The 26,998-nt window shown below is 47.0% G+C and overlaps 1 protein-coding gene across 1 annotated transcript in view; it reads left to right on the forward strand.

The window, feature by feature from the left end:
* The first annotated feature begins 710 nt into the window (after positions 1-710).
* LOC119967584 (probable E3 ubiquitin-protein ligase RNF144A-A) overlaps positions 711-26,998 on the forward strand; it is a 125,984-nt gene continuing 99,696 nt past the window's right edge. The window contains exon 1 of the mRNA XM_038800299.1: positions 711-980. The gene's annotated coding sequence lies outside the window, so the exon portion shown is untranslated. The remainder of the gene's footprint in view (positions 981-26,998) is intronic.

Raw genomic sequence — 26,998 nt, forward strand, 5'->3', positions numbered from 1 at the left:
ATAATAATAATCGCTTATTGTCACAAGTAGGCTTTAATTAAGTTACTGTGAAAAGCCTTGCACAATCCCCACAAGTCACACAGCATCTGAACAGTCCCCGAGTCTAAATCCTGGAACATGCTCTCTGACAGCATTATTGTTGCACCTTCACCAGGGGGCTTGCAGGTTGCAAGAAGTGTGCTCAGCGCCTTCTCACGAGCAATTAGGGATGGGCAATAAATGCTGGCCTTGCCAGCAACGCCCACATCATCTGAACGAATAAAAGAAAATCCAGTCCTTTACTCCCTGCGCAGCGGAACACCGATGGCGTTGCCTAAACACGGCTGTGCCTGTGTCCCCGTGGTTTAGAATTGTAACCACATTAATCCCGCTTCCCGCGCACTCAACTCGGCGGAACCGGTGTCAACGACAAAGCTCGGACAACTGTCAGCGGGAGGGAGGTGGTGTGGATGGTGCGCAGCCCCCAGCAAAGCTGCAACAGCAACAGTCACACGCTCGCGCCGCTGTCACCTAGTAACCCGGGGAGGATACACATGCCGCAGCGAGGTGACAGCTGCCAATCAACCATTCAGCGCCGGGCTGGCCACGGGGCGTTCTAGCCGCCGCCTAGCAACCGTTCACCCGGTGTTCCATTCCATCTGTGCCAGCGGCGTCTCGCTCTGGCTGTGTGTGTGTTTGATGGGGCTCATTGGTGGGAGCTGCAGCAAGCTCAGCCCAGGGGGCGGGGCGGCTGGCTGGCTGACGGTGCTGCCAGTGACGCAGCCGGCCGCCCATGGAGTGCCATCGGCCGCACTGCCGGATGCAGCGGGTGCCACCTTTCTAGACAATAGGGGAGGGATCCGAAGGACAAGCACAGCGAGAGAAAAAAAGAGACAGACTGGAGTTTGCATGGGCAGAGGGGAGGGGGAAAAAACAACATCTTCCGGGACAGATTCTGTTCTCCACAGGTTTTGCAACTGAGCCTAACCAAAGGGACAAAGGTGGGTCTTGGCGTGTTATTTTGCTTTTACATATGTGTGCACGAGTTAGGACGGGAATCTTGGAGGGATTCATGCTTCCGATCCGCTCTCGTTGCCTTTTCTGCAATCAGCAACTTCATCGCCCAAGTGGTCCGGAATGTGGCAACATTTTTAACCAGGGGGACTGCAACCCAATGCATTGTATCCCGGCCTGCCCGCCCGCACTGGGATCTCGTCCGGCCACTCCGAGCCGCCTTTGTAACATGTTGGTTCCTTCCCGCCACTTAGTAAAGATTATGGTTCGAGGAACGTGGGGCGAATTCGGCACAATGCTTCCCAAGATTTGCGGATTTTTCCCCCTCCTCCAGTTGTCCTTCGTCGCCCCAACATTGGCAACTGTATCCCAATTGCAACCTCTGCCAAATGAAAAGAGGTGGCGGTGCATCATTGGCAGCCAGATTACTTGGAACGTTTCTCTTGGGCTACCCCCCCCCCCCCCCCCCAAATGCACCGAGTGCGTATTTACGGAAATGACTATACGTTTTAAAAATGAAAATGTTTTTCGTTTTGAGTTGCATATGCGACGATCGAGGAGCCGGGTGGTAAATCCTTGTTAAAAACGAGCATTTAGATGGCAGACTGGGTAGATTTCGTCTCCGCCGTCCCACGCATTACCGAAAATAGCACCTCTAATTAATGCCGTTTGAATTTTGTTGTGAGTTTCCATGTATACAAATGAACAACTCATGGAAAATAACGTGATTTATGCCACCTGTATTTTTGTGCAGGCTGCTAAGTTATTATTGTATGGCTTGTAGACCACGGTGTATATATTGAATTTGTCAGTAACTATTTTAATATGAATAAATGTACATTTAAGAATATAATTTGGAGGTATTATGCAAAATTTACTTTTCAAGAGGAGGTCATTAATATTGAACATTTAATATTGTAAATAACCCCTTACTTAGTGTTGCCACTTAAAAAAACTCCCTCCTGATGTTCTGAAGGGGTAGTGTTATGTTAGGTTATCGTTCAACAGGCAGATTGTCTTTGGCTATCTTATTCAAACCCTTACTCTTCAAGTGTAATTCCAGACAGGAACAATAACTTATTTTATGGAGTCTTCAGTGTAAAATAATTTTTAATGGATATTGGGGGGGGGGGGGGGGGGAGGACATTGGAATGAGTGGTCAAAATAATGGATTTTGAGAAGATTTTTAAAGTGGTGACAAAGGTGGAAATTCTTGGGAGGGTTCATTGTGGGACTTTTGAGAGTCAGCCCAAGGATGCTGAAGGTTCTGTCATGATTGCAGAAGAGTTCAGAGTCAGAAGACTGAATGGGAAGGATGCAGGGTTCAGAGTGCAGTGAGCTATGGGAGGGATTTGGAAGATGAAGAGAATTTCAGATATAACTGTCCGAAAACCCGAGAATGGAAGTGGGAGGTTTTATTTCTTACAGTGAGGTGCTAGATCCTTTGCTTTCCTGCAAATGTTGAAGCTCTTGTCAATACACCAAGTAATGCCTGCTCAATCATGCCAGACAAGGTTTACAGACTAAACTATAGACTCATGCTCTGACTAATTTGAAAGCTCAAAGCACCACTGTGCATTGGCTAACAAACATGCCACACATCATTTATGTACAAGTCTTCCAATGAGCTTGGTGTGTGTGCTATTGACAGCTTTCGACACAGAGTCTAACATGCTCTTGATTCGCGACATGCGATGCCTCAGGGGTGTTGTTCCCTTTTGAGGGTTGTGCTCTGAATATTAGGGGCAACATGTGCAGTCATGATAATTTGATCATGGAATTATATACCTGTTACTGTTGCAACATGTAGTAATTCTAAATCTCAGAATTGTGCTGCTAGGAAGGAGCAAAGGGCAATTCTAGCGAGCTTGCTAAATTGAGCCATGTTGTTAATACAACATGGTGGACTGGAGTTAGACTGATTCAATCAGTTTTTTAAAAATGTATTCTCACATGGGATGTGGGCAGCGCTGGATAGGCCAGTATTTTATTACACATAACTAATTGCCCTTAAGAAGTGGCGGTGTGTGGACGCTAAACTGCTGGCCAAAATTTTGTCCTCTAGGATTGAGGATTGTGTTGCGGACGTTATTGTGGAGGACCAGATGGGGTTTGTTAAGGGAAGGCAGTTGGTGGCCAATATAAGAAGGTTGTTAAACGTGATCATGATGCCCCCTGAAGGTAGGGAGGTGGAGGTAGTGGTCGCAATAGATGCAGAGAAGGCCTTTGATCGAGTAGAATGGGAATATCTGTGGGAGGTACTGGGACGGTTCGGATTTGGGCGAGGCTTTATTGACTGGGTCAGGTTGCTGTATCAGGCTCCTGTGGCAAGTGTATGGACGAATAGGACAACATTGGACTATTTTAGGCTGTATTGGGGGGCGAGACAGGGATGCTCCCTCTCCCTATTGTTGTTCGTGTTAGCCATAGAGCCTCTGGCAATTGTACTGAGAGCTTCAAGGGGCTGATCCGGTTTTTGGGGTATAAGCTAAATATGGGGAAAAGTGAGATGTTTGCGGTCCAGGCGAGGGGACAGGAGAGGCGACTGGGTAAAGTGCAGTTTAGAGTGGTAGGGAGAAGTTTTCGGTATTAGGCATCAAGTGGTGCGGGATTGGGAGCGGCTGCACAAACTAAATCTGGCCCAAATGAAGGACGATTTTCGGAAATGGGACGCTCCCATTGTCACTAGCTGGGAGGGAGCAGACGGTGAAGATGATGGTCCTCCTGAGATTCCTGTTTGTATTTCAGTGTCTCTCCATCTTTATTCCGCGGTCCTTTTTTAAACAGGTCAACAAAGTAATTACTGGCTTTGTATGGGCGGGCAAGATCCCGCGAGTAAAGAGGGGGATGCTTGAGCAGAGCCGGGCGCTGCTAAACTTCAGTAACTACTATTGGGTGGCGAATATAGCCATGATCAGGAAGTGGGTGGTGGGGGGAGGGTCGGCATGGGAGTGTATGGAGGTGGCCTCGTGTAAGGGCACCAGTCTGGGGGCATTGATAACCGCGCCTCTGCCGTTCCCGCCGACACGGTACTCCACCAGCTCCATGGTGGTGGCGGCCCTGAGAGTCTGGGGGCAATGGAGGAGACATGTGGGAGCAGAGGGAGCATCGGTTTGGTCTCCAATCTGTAATAATCACTGCTTTGCTCCGGGAAGGCTGGATGGAGGGTTCCGGAGATGGCAGTGGGCAGGGATTGAGGGGAGCTGGAGGACAAATTTGGATTGGCATGGGGAAACAAATTCAGGTTCTGCAGGTGCAGGACTTCTTACGTAGACAGGTCTTAACCTTCCCACTCCTACCACCAAGGGGGAAACAGGACAGGGTAGTTTCCAGAGTGTGGGTAGGAGAAGGGAAGGTCTCCGACATCTACAGGGAACTCATGGGGTCAGCGGGGACGCAGACTGAGGCGCTGAAGCGCAAGTGGGAGGAGGAATTAGGAGGCGAGATAGAAGATGGTCTCTGGGCGGATGCGTTGAGTAGAGTCAACGCATCCAGAACATGTGCCAGGCTCAGTCTGATACAATTCAAGGTCGTTCACCAGGCTCACATGACAGTGGCCTGGATGAGCAGGTTCTTTGGGGTAGAAGATAGGTGTGCAAAGTGTGCGGGAGGACCAGCGCACCATTTCTATATGTTCTGGACACGTCCAAAGCTTGGGGGATTCTGGCAGGGATTTGCAGACGTCATATCCATGGTGTTAAAAACAAGGGTGGCACCGAGTCCAGAGGTGGCGATTTTCGGGGTGTTGGAAGATCCGAGAATCCAGGAGGAGAAAGAGGCAGACATTCTGGCCTTTGCTTCCCTGGTAGCCCGGAGACGGATACTATTAGCTTGGAGGGACTCAAAGCCCCCAAAGTCGGAGACCTGGCTATCGGACATGGCTAGCTTTCTCTGTCTGTAGAAAATCCAGTTCGCCTTGAGAGGGTCATTGGTAGGGTTCGCCCGGAGGTGGCAACCGTTCGTCGACTTTTTTGTGGAAAATTAATTGTCAACAGAAGGGGTGGGGGTTAGTTTAACTTAGAGTAGGGGGTTAATAAAGGTGGGACCTGTAAGGGAGGGAGACGGCTTTTGCACTATGTATATAGATTCATGTACGTTGTTTATTTTGTTGTTGCTATAATACCAAAAATATCTCAATAAAATGTTTATTAAAAAAAAAAGGAAGGTGGCGGTGAGCTGCCTTGTTGAACTGCTGCAGTCCATGTGGTTCAGTTATACCCAAAATGATGTTAAGAAGTGAGTTCCAACGACAGTGACGCAACAGAAATATATTTCTGAGTCAGGATGTAGCTTGGAGGAGAACTTGGTGGTATTCCAATGCATCTGCTGACCTTGTACTTCTAGGTGGTAGCAGTTATGGGTTTATCGAAAGAGCCTTGGTGTGTTGCTGCAGTGCAAATTGTAGATGGTACATACTGCTGCAAATGTGCATCGATGGTGGAGGGAGTGTTGCTCGTTATGCTTTCCCTTAATTTGCTCTGTTTTAATTACCTTTGCTCAAGAGTCGGCAGGTATCTTTCTGATACCACCACAGGGTTCAAAGCCAAGTACTGATCAATAATTCAATACACCAGTTAGTAAGTTTGAAACCAATACACATTTATTATACACACAGTCAATTATTACTTATGCATAAACTCTATTTGCTAAACTACAACTGCTACTAAAAGCCTATACTTAGCTTCGAGTGGCCCACCCAGTCAGAGGAACAATGGCCGTTGTCCGGTTCTAATACTGCTGGCTTCGAACTGGTACGGAATAGTAACTGGGAGCGTCTATCTCGTAGCGTGCATTAACCTTAGACTTACTTGGTTGATGCAGCTGCTAGGCAGGTCTCTCCTAGCTGAGAGCCAAGGCCAAAAGAGCGAACTGAACTTGGGGACTCTGTTTTATAGTCCCCAGGGGTTTCGCGCCCTTCTGGGCGGTCCCCGGACTTGGTCCCAATTAATTGGACCATGTCCCAATCGTTCGTATTGATTTTCTTCAATACCGGGGCTGTTCCCTGATCGTTGGGCGGGCTCTATGTAACCGTTTTGCCTGCCTTTGTTTTAGCTCCCACTAGTGCCGGGGAGTCTGTCCTGGTCTCGATTGTTTCAATGTTTCCTCTTTGTCCCTGGAGATAGCTCATTAATATGATAATGGCTATTGGTTTCAGTTCTGTCTGGGTTCTGCAAATCTTAATACACAGGAAACCTTGCACCTGCTTGTTTTCTCTAGTGCTGTCAATTTTTCCCTGCACTCCTTGCGAGTATCCATTTTGAAATCGGGACATGGCCACCCCAGGTGGCTACAGGATTAAATGTATAAGCTGGTGGATGGGATGCCGATCAAGTGGACTGCTGTGACCTTGATGGTGTTGAGCTTCCTTTGTTAAATTTAAAGTGCCCAATTATTTTTTTCAATTAAGGGGCAATTTAGCATGACCAATCCACCAACACTGCACACCTTTAGGTTGGGGTGAGACCCACGCACACACAGGGAGAATGTGCAAGCTCCACACGGACAGTGAACCGGGACCAGGATCGAACCCGGGTCCTCGGCGCCATGAGGTAGCAGTGCTAACCACTGCACCACCGTGTCGCATTGTTGAGCTTTTTTGAGCTTTGTTGCACTCATCCAGGCAAGTGGGAAGTATTCCAACACATTCCTGACTTGTGCCTTGTCGGTGGTGGACAGACTATGGGGAGTCGGGAGTTTGTAAGTTACTTTCTGCAGAATTCCCAACCTCTACCTCCAGTGAGGGCAACCTAAGCTAGTGAGGGGGCTGCATGAGTGTCCCTCCTTCGTCTCAGTGGTTCGCTAACCAAGATCCCATGAATAAAATTAAGTACTTCAATACACGCCAAATATTTCATAGCGTGCTATGACATGGTTAATCTTTAGTGGTTAATCTTTTATGTATTAATAGAACTATCATCAACTTCAAATGGGAAAGCCAAAATAAATATTTACACTTTGGATGCTGCGGGAATGCACGGCTCTCACAGTCAATGTTGTGTGAAATCAGAATGAACCTCACTTCACTTTGTAAAAAATTAATTAACAGAATGTGGGCATCACTGGTTACGCCAGCATTTATTGCCCATACCTAGTTGCCCTTCAGAAGGTGGTGGTGCGTTGTCTCAAACCGCTGCAGTCTCTGAGAGGTAGGTGCACCCACTGTACCGTTAGGGAGGGAGTTCCAGAATTGTACCTCAGTGGCAGTGAAGGAACAGCGATGTATTTCCAAAACACGGTTTCTTATCATTTCAGTCATGCTGGTAGGAAAAAAGCTACTTGAGTGGAAATCAATAATAGAATGTGACAACCATGTGTGTGGGCAGTGGTCAACAAAATATCTCATGGGCTGCACTCAGAACCCTCATGAAAAATATGTGGCCCCCAGGCTGCAGGTGGCCAACCACTGCACTACCTGCTCTGGTAGCCACAGTATTTATATGGCTAGTCCTGTTCAGTTTCTGGTTAATGGTTAAAACCATTCCCCCTTCCCCCACTAGGATGTTGATAGTGGGTGGGGTTCACTGACGGTCATGCTATTGAATGTCAAATTGGAGCTAGCAGTTGTATGGCATGAATGTTACTTGACACTTTCAGCCCAGGCCTGAATATTGCTGGGTCTGGCTGCACATGGACAGAGCTTCAGGTGATACATTTGTTGGTTCTGCAATGGCACTTTCTTGCAGCATTTACACTGCTTTGGTTGTAAATGTTGCCTGAAAACCCTAAATATAACAAGAATGTAAACTGGATTGTAAAGCCTCTTTACATTATACGCGGCGTCTCAGGAGAGTGGGTCATTTGAAAATCGTACTCTCCTGTTTACATTAGCTGCCATTGTCATTTCAAATGAATGTTTGTTGGATACCTTTTTTAAAAACTTTGCCTATTGGAGCTCAATCCTCTCAACTCTATTAATGCATGAGTTCGTCAGGACACTGTCGTAAGCCCAACCATTTCAGCTGCTTCCTTCCATCACAAGGCCAGAAGTGGGGATGTTTGCCGATGATTGCACAAAGTTCAGATCCATTCACAATTCCTCCGATACTGAGCAGTCTGTGCCCACATGGAAGAGCCCACATGAATGACGGGAGCCTCGAGGAGTTGAGTGACCTCCTCCCGTCCTGCATATTTTTTTCTTATATCAATGATATGTTAAAATTGAGAGTTTGGCATTTATATTTTGTAACATTTCCTGTATTATCAGGGGGATTGACAGGGTAGATGCTGAGAGGTTGCGGGAGAGTTTCAGTCCAGAGGGCAAAATCTCAGAGTAAGGGATATCTATTTAAGACAGAGATGAGGGGGAATTTCTTCTCACAGAAATATTACGATCCAGGACCAGACCCCAACATTTGCGAGAATACCAGACTGGGTTCCCAATACTTTTTTTAAATTTGTAAAACTGTGAGGAAAGGATACTTCGCTCCAGAAGTGATTCCACGCAAAAACAGGGATATAAGGGGCAGCACGGTGATGCAGTGAGTTAGCCCAGCTGCCTCACGGCGCCAAGGTCCCAGGTTCGATCCCGGCTCTGGGTCCGTGTGGAGTTTGCACATTCTCCCCGTGTTTGCGTGGGTTTCGCCCCCACAACCCAAAGATGTGCAGGGTAGGTGGACTGGCCACGCTAAATTACCCCTTAATTGGACAAAATGAATTGGGTACTCTAAAAATAAAAAAAACAGTGATATGGTATATTAAAATAAACTTAATTATTAACACAGTATTAAACTATCTTAACATCACAGAAGTATAGCTCACAATTACCAGTTAAACAATGCTTAGCAATAACTGATTCTAACTGATACTTTCTTTGTCTCCAATCAAACAAAACCCATCACAGGTCAAAAACCATTTATAAATAGAGTTAGCAAACACAGGATGGCTTGCCACTCTTTGGAGAGAGAGATTTTTTGAAAAGGAAATGAGATCCTGTCAGATTAATGCTGAATCTCTTGACAGCCTTCTGCAGACGCTGCTGTTCAGCTCATAACCAAAACTAAACAAACTCAAAACCGACTGTCACAGACCAGGCTGCTCACATTACTACATTTTCTTTATCCCATTCAAATCCCATAACCTAATTACTTAAGTTAAAACACAATTAGCGGGATTCTCCGACCCTCCGGGGGGGGGGGGGGGGGGGGGGGGGGGGGCGCAGTGCGAATCCGGCACTGCCGCCCAAACAGCGGCTGCCGTATTCTCCGGCGCCGGTTTTCGGGCGGAGTTCAGGCCATGCCGGTCGGGGGCCATTGGCAGCGGCCCTTCCGGCAATTCTCTGGGCCCCGATGGGCCGAGCGGCCGACCATTTTTGGCCAGTCCCGGCGGCGTGGTTTAGACATGGTCCCACTCGGTGGGACCTGGCAGGTAAGTGGGCTGGTGCGGTCCTCGGGAGAAGGGGGCGCCGGGGGGGGGGGGGGGAGGATCCGACCCTGGGGGCGGCCCCCACAGTGGCCTAGCCCACGATTGGGGCCCACCGATCAACGGGTGGGCCTCTGCTGTGTGGGCACTCCTTCCTTCCGCGCTGGCCCCTGTAGGGCCCTGTCATGGGCGCCGCGGCGAAGACAAAACCCTGCGCATGCGCCAGCATATGCCGGCCTGTCTACGAATATCTACAACCACGCCGGCGGTTCTGCGCATGTGCGAGATCACGTCGGCCCTTTGGCGAATACGCTAACTCGCGCAGTCCTTCGGCGCCGGCTGGTGCGGCGCCAATCCCTCCGGTGTCCTAGGCCACGGAAGTGCAGAGAATTCCGCAATTTCGGGGGCTGTTGATGCCGGAGTGGTTCATGTTGGTTTTCCCGCCTGTGTGGGGACTTAAGGGAGAATCCCACCCAATGTCTTCTGTTATCTACTTCATAGGGAATCCCCATAAATCATAACAAAAACCCATTCAGGCTCTCTTTTTAAACATGTACAAGTCAGAAAGAAGGATAATCTCACATTCGCGACATCTTAATTGCACCTTTTGCAGCCACAAAGCCTGGCTGTCATTCAAACCAAAAATTTTTTTAAATGTCACTACAGCAGATACATGCACACCCTAACCATGGCTTTTAAAAAATGACCACACCAGCTACATTTAATACACTATATATATCAATCTCTTACATTTATCACAAATAGTGAACTGTGGAATTCGTTACTGCAAAGAGCTGGCTGGGTCGTTAAGTATGTTCAAAGCTGAGATAGATTTTTATTCAGTCAGAGAATCGGGATAAGGCAGGAAAGTGGAGTTGAGGATTATAATAATAATTTTTATTAGTGGCACAAGTCGGCTTACATTAACACTGCAATGAAGTTACTGTGAAAATTCCCGAGTCGCCACTCTCTGGTGCCGGTTCGGGTACACAGAGGGAGAATTCAGAATATCCAGTTCACCTAACAAGTACGTCTTTCGGGACTCATTGAATGATGGAGCATTATTGATGGGCCGAATGGCCTACTTCTGCTCCTACGTCTTATTGTCTTATGTTAAAACAAAACCCCATCTGCCCTAGCAGATGGATGTAAAGGATCCTTTTACATTATTTGAAGAATGGGAGAGTATCCAAGCCAAAAGTTATCCTTCAACCAACACCACTAAAACAGATTGTCTAATCATTACCCTATTGTTATTTGTAGGGCATATGGATTATAGGACAAATTGGCTTCTGCATGTCTGACATTACAACAATGACTACACTTCCAAGTACCTGATTTGATGTGGAGTACTTAGGGACATCCAGAGGTTTTGAAAAGCAGCCTATAAACAAGAGCCCCTCTTCTTACCTCATGTAATTATTTTCTCTGTCACCTGTTTTTTATAAGACCCCAAATTATTAGTAAACAGCATGTTTTCCAACTTCTGTGGATGATACCACAGGAGATTGAGTCGTGTCATGTTCTTCGGTTTTAAATAAAATTCAACCATATGCCAGAACAGCATTGAGGCAGCCCCGAGCCTCATATTGCACTATAATATAATTTTATGTCATGACCCAGCCATGCCAGTGACCAAGGTCAAACCACCAGCAGCAGGATAAATAGAAACAAGGAAGTTTACAATCTGAAGTGCGCTGATTGAGTAAGACTTGCACACCTCAGTAGTGGCAGTGATGTGAAGGTTTTATCTCTCTTGTATTGCCAACAGCTTGGCTTACAGAAAGACAAAGCAGGATTGCTTGTGTCCAAACAAAATGCTGAAAGACACCAACATGATATCTAACATTTTCACTATCACTTTTTTCCCTTCTCTTTCTCTTTCATTTTTGGTAGTGGAGTGGATTATTCTGTTTTCTTTATTTTCTTCCTTTTTCACTGAAATGGCAATTATAAATTGTGCACTTTGAGATCTGTCCTGTAAAAAGGAGACGGTGCAACGGTAATTTAGGTGTTCAGTGGAATTTTTTTTCCCTAACACATTATGCCCTGGGAAAATTCCACCCCTTGAACAAAAATTTGTTGCTTGTCAAACATTAGTGTGTTTGTGCTTTGGCACTGATAGAGTTTCTCTAAAGTACCTAATTAGGGAATAATAGCGTTATGGCATGTGTGAGGAGGAGGAGTGAGGGGGTTGACCAAGACGACTAATTATTTTGACAAAATCCAAAGCCGAGTACTTGGTATTCACAAGTCACAACTTGATATAACAACCTTCATATAAGCATGCCTTAGTGTTAATTATTGGAAATTACAGGGTTTAAAAATTATTTTTACACGGTAATGTTACACAAATGGAAGTAATCCTGAAAACGTCTGCAGTGACACAATAACAACTCTCCTGAACATTAAGCGGAAAGGACCCATTGCAATTAGTGGCAGTATAAAACAACTTTCATTGGGTGCGGTTCAGCAATCCTGCTGCGTCTGGCGTGGATCTGGATGCAACAGGTGAATCGCGCACAAGCCCTAAATCGAGCACCGCGCTACGCACAAAACCTTGCGCGAATCATCCGTTGCTCCGCCCGGTATGATCTGGGTCACAACCATGCTGGGCAAGATCCAAATCTGCATATTTAAATGAGCTGTACAGTGCCCGGTACTCACCAGCCACGCCTGGGAGACCTTGCCTGGGCGCTGTTTAGTGCTGGCCCACACAAACATGGACCAGTTGTAATAGTACCTGGAGGGTTCTTCCAGGCCAGCATTTTTCAATTTTTTTTTTCTGGGGACCCATTTTTACTAACCGGCCCGCACTGCCCTTTAATGCAAGAGATGAGCCTGCTTGGTCCTTACGATCTCAGTTGTTTGTCATTCAGTGTTACATTTCGATATGGGCTGTTCAGCAGAGGACCTGGAGCTCCTAGCAGCACTGTTTTGTCCTGCCGTGGACTGTCCTGTGGAGCTCTCTCCAGCAGATTCGGTTTTGTGATGCTGGCCTAAATATGTCTCTGGCCCTCTCTTTGTCCAAAAAGACCCATCTTCACTTTTTCATACAGTCCTGCTGCTTGCATGCTGGCAGCTACAAAACGGAGGAACCTCTCCTCAGTAATTTTACGCCCAGTGTACGTGACGTCAGTGTACCGGGTGCGTGACCTGCTCTCTGCCGCCGCCTCTGGCAGGAAGACAAATTGATTAAAAGCAATATCTGCTCCTGGAGCAGCCTGCTGACGTACTAAGGAGGCGGTTTGCCCGCTGGGGTCTGGGCCTGCGCACAGCTACATCCGGATGAGGGGGCACACATGCACAGGATGGCCGGCATTTTTAAAAGCCGATCATAGAATTTCCAGTGCAGAAGGAGGTCATTCGAGGGCAATTTAGCATGGCTAATCCTCCTAACCTGCACATCTTTGGACTGCAATGGCCTTGCCCATTGGTCATGGCCATTGGGCACTTCTTCCCACGATTGGGAACGGTGTGACCACGACCCTCCCGACATCCGCCCATGATCCATCCACGGACTGCGACTCTGAGTTCGAAAATGACTGTTTCAGGCCATCGGAGACGCCCGGGTGGTCGGGACAGGGAGGGTGGCACCCAGGCACCTTAGTTTTGAGCCTGGCACTCTGGCAGTGCCTCATGGGCAACCAGGCTGCACAGGTACAAAGTTGGCACTACTAGGAGTTGGGCCCGAGCCTGGGGGGGGGGGGGGGGGGGGGGGGGGTGTCCTTACAAGGTGGGAGAGAGGTGATCACCCAAGTTTGGTAAATTGAGGGGGGGGGTCAAAAGAGTGGAAGAACCTGAAAGTGGGGGGAATCACAACTGCCGGACAAAATGGCGCCCTGATCTGTGAGGAGTCTTTCCTGTTGGCGAGCTTCAGCTCAACAGCAGGAAATCGCTCAAGTGTGGCCTCAGCAAGGAGAAACCCCCGAGGCCAATAAAAATGGTTAAGTGCCGTTGGATAGTGGGATGTTTCTTGCCACTGCAGCCACCAAGAAACGCCCCGCTAAACGTGTCGTACTTTAATTTGAGTCCACTGAATCGGTCCATTGATAAAGAGTGCTATGGGATTGAGAATTTCTAATGCATTATGTCGAGGTTAGTATTTGGCTGTTTGAGCTAATCTCAGTGTTGAGATTGACAATATTGAGTTCTTTACCCGTCAGTCTGGCCTCAATAAAACTCGAGATGGATTTGTAGGTATAGTATTATTTATTTTTAACCAACTTGCAAGGTTGACTTGCTCAGTGTTGAGATGGGCCACCTCCTTTTAACTTCTTGTTTACTGTGTTTTTGTTCACCTGTTTACGTCTTAACCTTTCTTTGTCCAGTTTACTTGCTCATTCTGATTGATTTAAAAAAAAATCTCTTTCTATGACAAAGGGGGAAATTTGAACTTTTAATTGGGGAAAGTGAGGAGGAACTTCCCCCAGCATCAAAATTAAGTGATTGGGACTTTCGAGTTTCTGATTCTCGTGCTGTGACCCGAGCACTGCGATACTTAATATCTGCACCAACTAATGCTGAAATGCCCTAATGTGTTGAACATGCATTAATGTGGCCTAGTTGAACTTTATTACCATACTAATGTGAGAGTAACATATTAAAGATCCTCATGCTTGTAAACATTTGAGTTGCTTTAATGATTTTTATATGGACAAAATCAAAATTGAATTTCTGAAATTTAGTAATTAAAGGCCACACCATTTTGTTGAAGCCGCATATTTTTATGTAATAGTCCTCTGCACAAGACCTCAAATCTGCTGAAGTGGCGTTTGGTGCTTCAACTGAGGTGCTTGCAGACCTTAAGCTTTACTCTGTCGCATTGCCTACATACCCTATAATATCCTTTGAGCTAAATTTGACTCCTTCCCCCAATAATTTTGATGGAAACTAATGTAATTAAAATATGGCGATGTTGCAAAATTATTTTTGGTTTGAGATATCAAGATGTTCTTTTTCCCATTGTATAAACTGGCTAAATGCAAGCAGTAAAAAAACTTGATGCGATCTGTAATAATGTGCTCATCTGCCTGAATGAATTGAGTGATTTGAAAATGGAACTGGGCAATTGTGACGGCGTCTCAATTTCACATTAATCTGCATTTTAGGGCCATAAAAGCTCAAAGTGATGTACAGAATTACATCTGGAACAGGTCTATTGTTCGAGTCTTGTTACAGTGTGACCCTAAAACTTGTGCTAATCATCGTCTGACATTTAAGATCTTTCTCCCTTCATTTTGGCTGTATTTTCTGTATGCTCATGAATATAAATGCACACAAAGAGTGCGTAGGTACTCCGTAATTCCACTAACCTTTGTGTCTCATGGTGCCGAGGATCCAGGTTCGATCCCGGCTCTGGGTCACTGTCCCTGTGGAGTTTGCACATTCTCGTTGTGCTGGCATGGGTTTCGCCCCCAAAGGTGTGGAGGCTAGGTGGATTGGCCACGCTAAATTCCCCCTTAATTATAAAAAAATTCTTTAAAAAAAATTCAATTTCCTGTTCAACTGAAGGATGACTTCTTTATTTTTGCTTTCCCCTCACAATAACATTTTATTAACTTTCCTAATCACTTGCTTAACCAATTTATTGAAGTTCTTTGAAGAAGCAATATGTGCTGTTAATAATATGTGCTGCACCTCTATTGACCTATCCCTTAACCACTGCACCTCAGAACCCTGCAAACTCTCACTATTGAGATAATATACTTTTTTCCCCTGCTAAAATGGACACTTTCACATTTTCCCACATTATATGCTATTTGCTGAATGTCTGCCCACTCACTTAACCTATCTATGTCCCTTTGTAGCCTCTGTAAGTCCTCTTCAGAACTTAATTTCCTACCTATCTGTGTGTCTTCAGAAACGTTAGCAATTATACCTTTGGCCCCTTCATGAAAATCATTTATATAAATTATAAGAAGTGTTTTTATTAAATTTAAAGTGCCAATTCTTTTTTTTCAAATAAGTGGCAATTTAGTATGGCCAATCCACCTACCCTGCACATCTTGGGGTTCTGGGAGAATGCAAACTCCACATAGACAGTGACCAGGGGCCGGGATCGAACGCGGATCCTTGGTGCCGTGAGGCAGCAGTGCTAGAGACCGCGCCACCAAGCCGCCTTAAATTATAGAAGGGTGACGCTCAATCAGTGATCCCTGTGGCACACTGTTCGTCACATCATGCCACCCAAAAAAAGGCCCATTTACAACCATAGAATCCCGACAGTGCAGAAGGAGGCTATTCAGCCCATTGAGTCTGCACAGACCTTCGAAAAGAACATCCTCCCTAGACCCACTACCCCAACCTATTTCTGTAACCCCTCTTAACCTGCACACCTTTGAACATCAAGAGGCAATTTAGCGTGACCAATCCTCCTAACCTGCGCATCTCTGGACTGTGGGAGGAAATCAGAGCACCCGGAGGGAACCCACCCATGTTGGGAGAATGTGCAAGCTCCACACAGTCACCCAAGGCCGTAATCGAACCTGGCTCCCTGGTGCTGTGAGGCAGCAGTGCTAACCACTGTGGCACCATACAGCCAATTTACGTCGACTATCTGTTTTCTGTTAGCTAGCCAACCTTCTAATCATGCTAATATGTTATCTCCTACACCGTGAACTTTTATTTTCCACAATAATATTTGATATAGCACCTTATTAAATGCCTTCTGGAAATCTAAGTCCAGTACATTCACCAGCTCCCCTTTATTCACAGCACATGTTACATTTTCAAAGTACTCCAATAAATTGATTAAACATGATTTCCCATTCACAAAACCATGTTGACTCTACTTAACTACCTCAAATTTTTCTAAGTGCCCTGGTAGGATACCTTTAATAAAAGCTTCTAACATTTTTCCTACGACAGATGTTATGCTAACTGGCTTAGTAGTTTTCTGTTTTCTGGCTACCTGCCTTTTTGAATAAAGGAGTTACATTTACTATTTTTCAATCTAATGGAACCTTTCTAGGAAAAATAAAATGAATGCATCAACTATCTCACTAGCCACTTTGTTCAAGACCTTCGGATGAAGTCCATCAGGACTTGGGGATGTTTAAGCCTGCAGCTCCAACAATCTTCTCAGTACCACTTGCCTGATGATAGTAATTTTATTGAGTTCCTCCCTCTCTTCCATTGCCTGATGTACAGATATTTCTGGGATATTACTTTTATCCCCTATAGTAAAGACCAATGCAAAATTCCTGTTCAATTCATCTGCGTCTCCTATTTTCCATGCTTAATTCCCAAGACTTTCTATAGGACCAACGCTCACTTTGGTAACACTTTTCTTTTTATAGAAACTCTTACTATCTGTCTCTATATTTCTATCCCGCTTTCTCTCGTACTCTAATTTTTCCCTCCTTACTAACCTTTTAATCATTCTTTGCTGTTTACAATATTTTGTCCAGTCTTCTAACCTGCCACTCATCTTTGCACAATTATGTGCTTTTTCTTTCAATTTGATGCCATCTTTTGGGGCAGCAGGGTAGCATGGTGGTTAGCATAAATGCTTCACAGCTCCAGGGTCCCAGGTTCGATTCCCGGCTGGGTCACTGTCTGTGTGGAGTCTGCACGTCCTCCCCCTGTGTGCGTGGGTTTCCTCCAGGTGCTCCGGTTTCCTCCCACAGTCCAAAAGATGTGCAGGTTAGGTGGATTGGCCATGATAAATTGCCCCTAGTGTCCAAAATTGCCCTTAGTGTTGGGTGGGGTTACTGGGTTATGGGGATAGGGTGGAGGTGTTGACCTTGGGTAGGGTGTTCTTTCCAGGAGCTGGTGCAGACTCGATGGGCCGAATGGCCTCCTTCTGCACTGTAAATTCTATGATAATCTATGATCTTTTAACTATTTCAGTTAACCACAGATGGTGTGTTCTCCCCTTGGAATGTTTCTTTCTCATTGGAATGTATCTATTTGTGTATTCTGAAATATCTGTCTGCCACTGCATCTCTACTCACCTATCCCTTAACGTAATTTGCCAGTGCACTTCATGCTTTCATGCCCTCATAATTGCCCTTATTTCACTGCAACATATTTTGCATAAATTGCTGCTTCTTGCTTCATTGCAGAAATAAAAGTTTTTTTTTACTGAACTAAAGTGAAAAGTAAAGATTGAGATTGGGAGGATACACTGAAGATACACAAGTGTGATTTGGGCACTGTTCAGAATTTATGTAAAGTGCCTAATTAGGAAAACTGCTGTGACCAACGACTGAAGGAGCATTTAGGTCAATGCTGCAGAGCTTCTGAATTTAGAGGGGAGAGAAATCAAGCCAGGTGTAGGCCTGAAATGAGACCTGTTAGCAAATTCTGCTCCTCGGAAAGGGGCAGTAAGGACTGGCAGTTTCTGAAAGTTCAGAAGCTGAATAGGCAATGTTCCCTCTTGCAGCAACTATATTAATGACATCGTTATAATGAACTGCTGGAGATGACAATTATGTATCAGAGGGGCTTGACAATCATAGATTTCTGAGAGACTGCAGTGTCATTATCCTTCTATGTTGCAAAACAACGACAAATGGTGCCTGTATCAATTACAAAAAAATTAATAATCAAAATTGCACTTTTAAAAACATGCCAATTTAAAACCAGAGCGCTGACTACCTTAGCCGTGGCTGCTCAAACAGCTTGGTATTTTTGACTAAAGTGGGTCCAGACTCTCTTTATCCTGAAGTTAAGGAGTGGGAATTGCCAATGTTGATGGTTTACATAATCTAGGTGTGCATTACTGGATGCACCGATTTATCTGTTCTGTACATGGGTAATCTCTCTTATATTTTAGAAAAGCAGACTCTTGATAATTGCAGGCTGTGATCAAGGCCAATATTTGGTGCAGTGAAAATACTGATTGACCCTCCAAAAGGGGTAATATAATTTTATATCCTGTGAAGGAGTCTTTTGAAGATCCAAATCCGTTTTGTCTGAAAACCCTCCTGAACATGTCAACTGAAAGTATTAACTCCAGACACAGGCTCAAAGCCAAAGTTTCCATATTTCCCCCTCTATTGTGTCATGGGCTAGAATGTATTGTAAAATAACAGAGAGGCTAATGGTGATCGCTGATATTTGCACACAAAGTGAAAAGCAACATCGGATGAACATGGGTGTCCAGTTGAACAAAATTGTGACGTTGTTTGTGATACCTTGCTCCTCTGTAAACTGTGAGAAATCAGAGAAATCAGCACCTCACTGGCTCGCTCCCTATTTCAAACGTATTGAACCTTGTCGATAGGAGCTAAACTTGCCACAAAAATCTAGTGCTTGTCCATTTCTGTGTCAGTGCCCTTTTAAAGAACATAATGGGGGCAAATCTCCGGCTGCATTGTGTCCAGCGTAAATCCTGCTATGTCGGGAGAATTGTGGGACAGCCCCGAAATGAGATTTGTGGCAGGTGCAAACAATTCCTCATAATTACGGCCCTCTCCAGCTGGCCTGATTAAGAAAGCGCGAGAATCTGATCAGAACTCATTTGCGTTCATTTTAATCTCATTACTGAGATTAAAGTTGAATGCAGCGACCTCCTGGTATTCTCCGCCCCACAACGGGAAGTAACCCCCCCCCCCTCTTCTCCACTTACCTCCAGTGAGCACTAGGACACAGAATCCACTAGCCAGGTGTCGTGGTTGTAAGGGCGGAGAGGGGGTTTTGGGAGCTGAGGGCTTGGGTGGGCTGGGCAATGCTGGAGAGGACCAGGTCAGAAGTCTCTCTGACCACGCCAGAAAACCTGTAGATCTTGGTAGCCTTGGGTGGTCTGGGATGGCTGGACAGTGCCGGGGTAGTGCCAAACTGGCTCTGTCAGAGTGACAGACCAGTGACAGGTTAGCACTGCCAAGGGTGGGTCCTGAAGGGGGGCCATTGTGAATCTCAGAGCAGGGTGTCACTTACTTAGCGTGATCTTTGCCAGTGATTGGGGGGGGCCTTGCCAGTGATTCCGGGAGGGGACCCTGCTAGCGATTTGTGAGGAGTTGCCAGCTATTGGGGAAGGGTGGGGGGAGTTGTAGGGTTATCCTGAGATTTTGGGGCACTATTTTAAAGGGCGGCCCGATCTCTGAGGATCTTGCCATGCCGACTTCATCCGATTCACGATGTGAATTACCCCGGCTCCAAAACAATTCTGAAGTGTGGGTGGATTGTGTTTTGGATTACGCTGATCCACCCAGTAGGAATAAAGGGCGGGATTCTCCGATTGCCGACGGCAAAATCGCATTCGGCGATCGGTAGGAGAATCCGTTTTTTGCGTCGATATCGGGGGCAATCCGCTTTTCAGTCACTCAACTGGGTCAAAAGCGCGTCGTTGGGTTGGCCCCAGGACGTCACCTGAGGCCCTCCCCGATGGGCTGACTTCCCGATGGCGTGGGACACGTGTCCTCTCAACGTTCGTGAATCTGACGTGGCAGCTGCGAACTGTGTCCAGCGCCGCCACAGTTGGGGCGGGGGGGAGTCTTCGGCGGGGGCTGGGGGTACTGGTGGGGCATGGTCCAGGGATAGAGAGGGGGGTTACAGGGGGCACTATCTGGCAGGTTGGGTCCACATGTGGACGGCACCATGTTCTTGTGAATAGCTCCCCATTGACAACTCTACTAAGAATAATAATCTTTATTAGTGTCACAAGTAGGCTTGTAACACGGCAATGAAGTTACTGTGAAAATCCCCTCGTCACCACACTAAAGTTCGGGTACACTGAGGGAGAATTCAGAATGTCCAATTCACCTAACAAGTACATCTTTCGGGACTTGTGGGAGGAAACCCCATTTTCCTAACACGTTCCAATCGTATAGAACTTTTACAGTCAGTTTTTATGTTCCCTCCAATCTTACTCCCGTACTCTATTTTCCCTTTCTTATTTAATCCCTAGGTCCTTCTCTGCTGAATTCTAAATTGCTCCCAATCCTCAGACCTGTTGTTTTTCTTGGCCAATTTGTATGCTTCTTCCTTGGATCGAATACTATCTCTAATTTCCCTTGGAAGCCATAGATTGGCCACCTTTCCCTTTTTACTTTTGTGTCAGACAGGAATAAACAATAGTTGCAGTTCCCCCATGCGCTCCTCGAATGTTTGCCATTACCTATGCACTATAATCTCTTTAAGTTAAGCTCCCCATCATCTTGCTGTCAGTGGTAAGTTTCAGATAGTTTGGGAAGCCCTTGGACCAAATTTACTGTTACAACACTTGCATGCGTAGCTGCAGGAGCCTGGAATGTATCATACACACCTTGTTTCAGGGTAAATATTATGTGTGCACTGCTACGCAAAGAAACTTAAAAGGTACGGTGAACTGAAAAAATTGGCCATGCACCAATGGAATGAGACACTACATCCATAAAGAAGAGGTTGTTTTGCATTAGTTAATACAATGGGCAGAATTTTCCCCAAACATTTCTAAATGTGTTTTCCGGTGGGAAACAAGGGGCTATATTCTCCGCAGCCCCACGCCGAAATCGTGTTCGGCACGGGGGCGGAGAATCAACTTTTGCACTAAAATCAGGCCCAGCGCCGCTCCGGAGATTCCCCGGGACCCGACAATCGGCAATTTCACAATTTACTCCCACCGATTGGGAGGCCAATGCCAGAGGCCCGCCCAGTGATTCTCCGCTCCCAGCCGGCCGAGTGCCCAGCGGCGTGGTTCTGACCACCTACTGCCATTCAGGAACCGCGCATGGCTGCTGCCGACTCAGTCCGTGGCTGCCCTGGTTGGGGGGGGGGGGGGGGGGGGGGGGGGTTGGGCACCGGGGAGTGAGGGGGCCTTATGGGCGGCCCGGGCACAGATCTGGGTGGCCCGGGCACAGATTGGGCTGGTCCAATGCAAGGGCGCGCGGCCGATCAGGACGGAACGGGCCTACATTTCAGAGCTGCCCCTGTGGCCCGAGTCCGGCCGCTGGAGGCCGCCGCTCTGCTCATGCGCGTACTCAAAACCAGAAATGCGGGGGGCCCGTATCTGCAGCTAAAGCTGTGTGAAGCACTTCAGGTCCCTGCCAGCCCCCTGAAGGTAAGTGAATCAGCTTGTATTTTTTTAAGGAAACTCGGGAGTGCAACGCCAGTGTTTTTACGCCGGCGTGGGGACATAGCCCATTTTGGGAGAATCCAGCCCAAGATGCGGGGCTGGATTCTCTGGTTTTGCGGCTATGTACGGAGGAAGTATCTGGTCTTACCACCAAAAAGAAGGCACTGCCCCCGCACCGATGCTCTGCCCGGTGGGGGGCTAGCAGCCACCCCAAGTAAAGCCCCCGGTTTTACCTATCGATGAGCATGCAGAATGTCCGGGTCCACGCGTGTGCATGATGGCAGCCTGCAGCAAGTCACAAGAAATATGAATGATTTAGATGAAGGAACAAAATATAATATCTCCAGATTTGTAGATGGCACCAAGTTGAGCGTTGAGGAGGATGTAGACGTCCTTCAGTCTGATTGGACAAGTTAAGTGAGTGGGCAAGTGAGTGGCAGATGCAGTATAATTTAGAGAAACATGAGGATATCGACTTTGGTCGAATTAGGAGAAGAGAATCTGCAATGAAACATGGGTGTCCTTGTACACTATACATTGAAGGTAAGCATGCAGGCACAGCAGGTGGTAAAGAAGGCAAATGGTATGTTGGATTTCAAAGTGAGAGGATTCGAGTACAGGAGCAGGGTTGTCTTGCTGCAATTGTACAGGGCCTTGGTGAGACCACACCAGGAATATTGTGAGACGTTTTGGTCTCCTTATTAGAGGAAGGATGTTCTTACTCGAGAGGAAGTGCAGCGAAGGTTTACCAGACTGATTCCTGATGGTGAGACTGACGTATGAGGAGCAATTGAATTGGTTAGGATTGTATTCACTGGAGTTCAGAAGAATGAGGGGGGATCTTATAGATACCTATAAAATTCTAACAGGACTAGACAGGGTAGATGCAGAAAGGATGTTCCCGATGGTGGGTGTGTCTAGAGCCAGGGGTCACAGTCTGAGATATGGGGTAGACCATTTAGGACAGAGATGAGGTGAAATTTCTTCACCCAGAAAGTGGTCAGCCTGTGGAATTCGTTACCACAGGAAGTAGTTGAGGTCAAAACATTGTATATTTTCAAGAAGCAGTTAGATATAGCACTTAGGACGAAGGGCATCAAAAGATATGGGGGGAAAGTGGGATTAGGCTATTGACATTGATGATTAGCCATGATCATAATGAATGGCAAAGCAGGCTTGAAAGGCCAAATGGCCTTCTCCTATTCCTATTTTCTGTGTTTCTATGACATGACGGTAATTTAGGAGACCAAGGGTGTGATCTATCGTCCACATCATGACTGACTTGGGACATGTCGAGGCCGGTAAATCTTGCGAGAGGCCTCAAGTGAGATTTACCGGCCTTGTCACGCCTCACAAGATCTAACGAGTTCTCGCGAGGTGTCGCGATCCAGATTTGCAAATTCAAGTGAATAGTTAATTTCACTTGAATATGTCTACGCCAAATGTACTCTGCACCCAACTAATGGCCTCGCCTAGGAGACCCTGGGCGAGCGGATTTAGCACTGGTTTCCAAAAACATGGACCAGGTGTACCGGCACCTGAGGAGGCGGGGGTGTTCTCCCAGATGATCTGGGGCCCTTGGGTGGTTAGGCATTGAAAGGTACCAGGCTGGCAGTGCTAAGGTGCCCAGGTGGCATTATGCTCATGCCAGCGGTGCCCTGGGGAGGGGAGGTGCGGGAGGCTTGATGGTTGTCCGTAGGCCGAGGTGGGGAGGGTTTAAAAATAGCGCCCTGATCTCTCCCTGCTCTGACAAGTGGAAGTCGTGCAGGAAATGGGACTAAGTGCGGCCTCGGTGGGATATTCCTCGCCTATGTCCAGAAATGAAGCAGAGTCCTTTTAATAGCGGCGCCGTTGTAGGAGCTGCCAGCGCCAGGCAGCACCCGGCTAAATGCGCTCTACACGGGATTCTAGTTCATTTCCGTTAAATCGCTCCCTAAATCAACAACAGATATGCTATTACATACTCAATGTTCATAGCTACTTTCTCACTTGCTAGTGCAAATTAATTTGTTCACAATATTTTTGCTGAGTGATTGCTTGTAACACTTGGAAAGTTTTGCAGTCACATTAGATGTGACTTGTATTGCCTTGGATTAGCTGCATTGCACGGAAGGGACGAGCAGAGAAGTGCAGTTTGCAGGAAGCATGCCCCACCTCATCTACAGGCAGAGGCTCACTTTCCTTCATGATTTGAACACCAGTGCCTCAGGAGGTCCAAGTGATTGTTTTGGGTGGTGTTCGATATCTGCAGCTTTCTAGACGAAGACCTGCTGCCTGCTGGCCACTCATTAGCAGTGGCTGTCAAAGTCACCACCACCCCCACTAATTTTGCCTCTGGAACCAGAGCTCTGTCACATACATACATATTCAGGATCTCTTGGTTGGCAACCCATAAATGCTTAAGATGGATGGATGAATTGCCAGGGCTGCCAATTATGTGAACTTTTGCCTGCAATGACATCACTCAGAATGAGAATGTATTCAGCTTTGCAGCCCTGGCTGGCTTTCCAGAAGTGCAGGGCAACATTGACGGACATGGGGCAGTGTGGGCACTACTAAAACAACCAGGAGTATTTGTCAACCGTAGGGGCTACCGTGCCATCCCTGTGCAGCTGGTGTGCAACCACAAAAATCTCTTCATGCAGGTGTGAGCAAGATTCCTGGGCAGCTGCCCCAATGCCTCCATCCTGTAAAGTCCAAGCTCCCTGATCTCTTCAGACTTCAGAACAGACATAAGGGCTGGATGCTCGATGGCAAGGGACAATGGCAACCAATGCTCATGACAACCATCAAAAGGCCCAGCTCCGAAGTCCCAATATTCAAATGAAAATTAGGAAGATTTCTTATTGAGGTGCAATCTATGTGTGATGAGACATGATGTGGAAGTTTGACAAGATTAGCATGCTCGGCAGGAAAAGGTGATTTTGGATCTCTGGTTCCCAAAGGTCTCCATCACTGTGTTTTACCTCGCAGCATGTCCATAAGTTTGCTGTAGACTACTTGATCGGGATTTATTGCTGTGATTAGTCAACAGTCTTTGCTATTATATGACTATCAGGATGGTAGAAGGTGAACTACATGGCCTTTGGCCTTTTTTTAATCCAACAGTTCCTATGTACATCACTCAGGAATGATTAATTCCTGCACTGGATATGTGAGCTTGGAACTGTTCCATTCTGCGACACTATCGTTCCTCATCTTCATAGGTTACACACATTTTTAAAAGGGGCTAAAAATATTGTGTCATCATTAAAGTTAGAATGTGGTGTATTTCTCAAGAAAGCATTGGCAAAAATGGGACCAATGGATAACTCCAGAAAAAGGTTGTGTGGTGGGGAGGTAGATTATAACAACACACTCTGCCAGGAATGGTAAGATAGAGAGCCTCAACTGCCAATCATGGAGGATTTGTTTTCTCAGTCACGGTGCCCATAGGGGAGGCAGTGGCGTAGTGTTATTGTCGCTGGGCTAGTTATCCAGAGACCCAAAGCAATGTTCTGGGGACCTACTTTTGAATCCCGCCTTGGTGAAATTTGAATTCGATATTTTAAAAAATCTGGAATTAAAAGTCTAAAGATGACCATGAAGCCATTGCCAATTGTCGTAATCATCTAGTTCACTAGTGTCCTTCAGGGAAGGAAATCTGTTGCCTTTACCCGGTCTGACCTACATGTGACTCCAGATCCACAGCAATGTGATTGACTCTTAAATGCCCTCAAGGGTGGGCAGCGATGCCCGTATTCCACGAACAAATAAAAAAAAGTAGATGAGGTCGGGCTGGGGATGGGAACCAAGACATGTGGAAATACTTTTTTAAATTTAGAGTACCAATTCAGTTTTTCCAATTAAGGGGCAATTTAGCGTGGCAAATCCACCTACCCTGCACATCTTTGGATTGTGGGGGCAAAACTCATGCAAACACGGGGAGAATGTGCAAACTCCACACGGACTGTGACCCAGAGCTGGGATCGAAACTGGGACCTCGGCGCCGTGAGACAGCAGTGCTATCCACTGCGCCACCTGGCTGCCCCTAAATGTGGGAATGTTAATTGAAAGTTTCCGTAGTCTATTCTTGTATCTTTCAATGCTCGGCTTGAGTACCTTGGAAGTGGTCTAGATATAGGTTGCCCCTCAGTCTACATAAACTATAAACTAGGGGCGACATTCTCCGCAAATGCGGAGAATCGTAAAGGCTGCCGTGGGACAGGCCGTGACCCACAGCAGCCTTCACGCCCACTTCCAGGGCCGATTCTCCCCCCCCCCCCGGGCAGGGCTAGGAGCACGGCCCCGTGCGTCACGGTGGCGCGGCCTTGACGACCGTCGTCAAGGCCGCATGTCACGCCGGTTGACGCGGCCGATGACCTCGGCCGCGCATGCGCAGGTTGGGCAACGCCAACCCGCGCATGCGCAGTTGCCGTCTTTTCCCTCAGCCACCCCGCAAGACGTGGTGGCTTGATCTTGCGGGGCGGCGGAGGGAAAAGAGTGCGTCCGTTGCGGATGCACGGCCCGCGATCGGTGGGCACTGATCGTGGGCCTATGCCCCCCTTGGCACGTCCGTGGTACTGCCGTGCCAATCGAGCCCCCAAACGGGCATCTGGCGCCCGTTTCACGACGGCAGCGAGCAAGTGTGTTTGCTGCCATGTTGAAATGGGCATGAAGGCCCGGCCGCTCGGCCTCGGAGACTCGCCGCTCACCGTAAAAAAGAATAGCGGGAGGGCGTGAAAAATGTCGGGAGGCCCTCCTGCTATTCTCCCACCCGGCGTGGGGGGGGCGGAGAATCGCGCCCTAGAACTTGTCAGAAACTTTGCTGCCCATATCCGAACTTGCACCAAGTCCTGTTCACCCTCACTCTTCTGCTTGCTGTCCTGCAGTGACTCCTGATTCAGCAATGCCTCAACGTAAAATTATTATCCTTGGTTTCAAATTCCTCTGTGTCTTGCCCCTCACCATCTTTCTGGCATCCTTGAGCCTTACAAGCCTTTGAAATAGCCAGCCTTCAATTCTAGTTTCCCGTGCGTTCCTGATTTTAATTGTTTCACCTGAGCTGGCTGTGCCTCCAACTGCCGAGGCAGACTTTGATACTCCCTCCCTAAATCACTCTGCTTCTTGACTTTTTCCTCTGCCTTCAAGGTTTTAAGGATTTTTTTTAGATTCAGATTTATTGTCACGAGTACCGAGGTACAGTGAAAAGTATTGTTCTCCGTACAGGTCAGGCAGATGGCTCCATACATGAAAATATAAGACATACGATAGAACAGTTATAAATAGGGGCGGCATGGTGGTGCAGTGGTTAGCACTGCTGCCTCACAGATCCGAGGACCTGGATTTGATCCCGGCTCTGGGTCACTCTCCGTGTGGAGTTTGCACATTCTCCCCGTGTCTGCAGGTGTCTCACCCCCACAACCCAAAGATGTGCAGGTTAGGTGGATTGGCCACGCTAAATTGCCCCTTAATTAGAAAAAAAGAATTGGGTACTCTAAAAATTAATGAAAAGAACAGTTATAACAGATGAATGAAGAGGGTCTGTGGGGGAGAGCTCGCAGAGAGTCGCCGCACTCAGGCGCCATCTGGCACTCTGGAGCATCTATCTCTGACCAAGCATTTAGTCATCTGTCCTATTATCTCCTTGCGTGGCTGGGTTTGAAA

This window comes from Scyliorhinus canicula, chromosome 6 (assembly GCF_902713615.1).
Source record: "Scyliorhinus canicula chromosome 6, sScyCan1.1, whole genome shotgun sequence".
Lineage (NCBI taxonomy): Eukaryota > Metazoa > Chordata > Chondrichthyes > Carcharhiniformes > Scyliorhinidae > Scyliorhinus > Scyliorhinus canicula.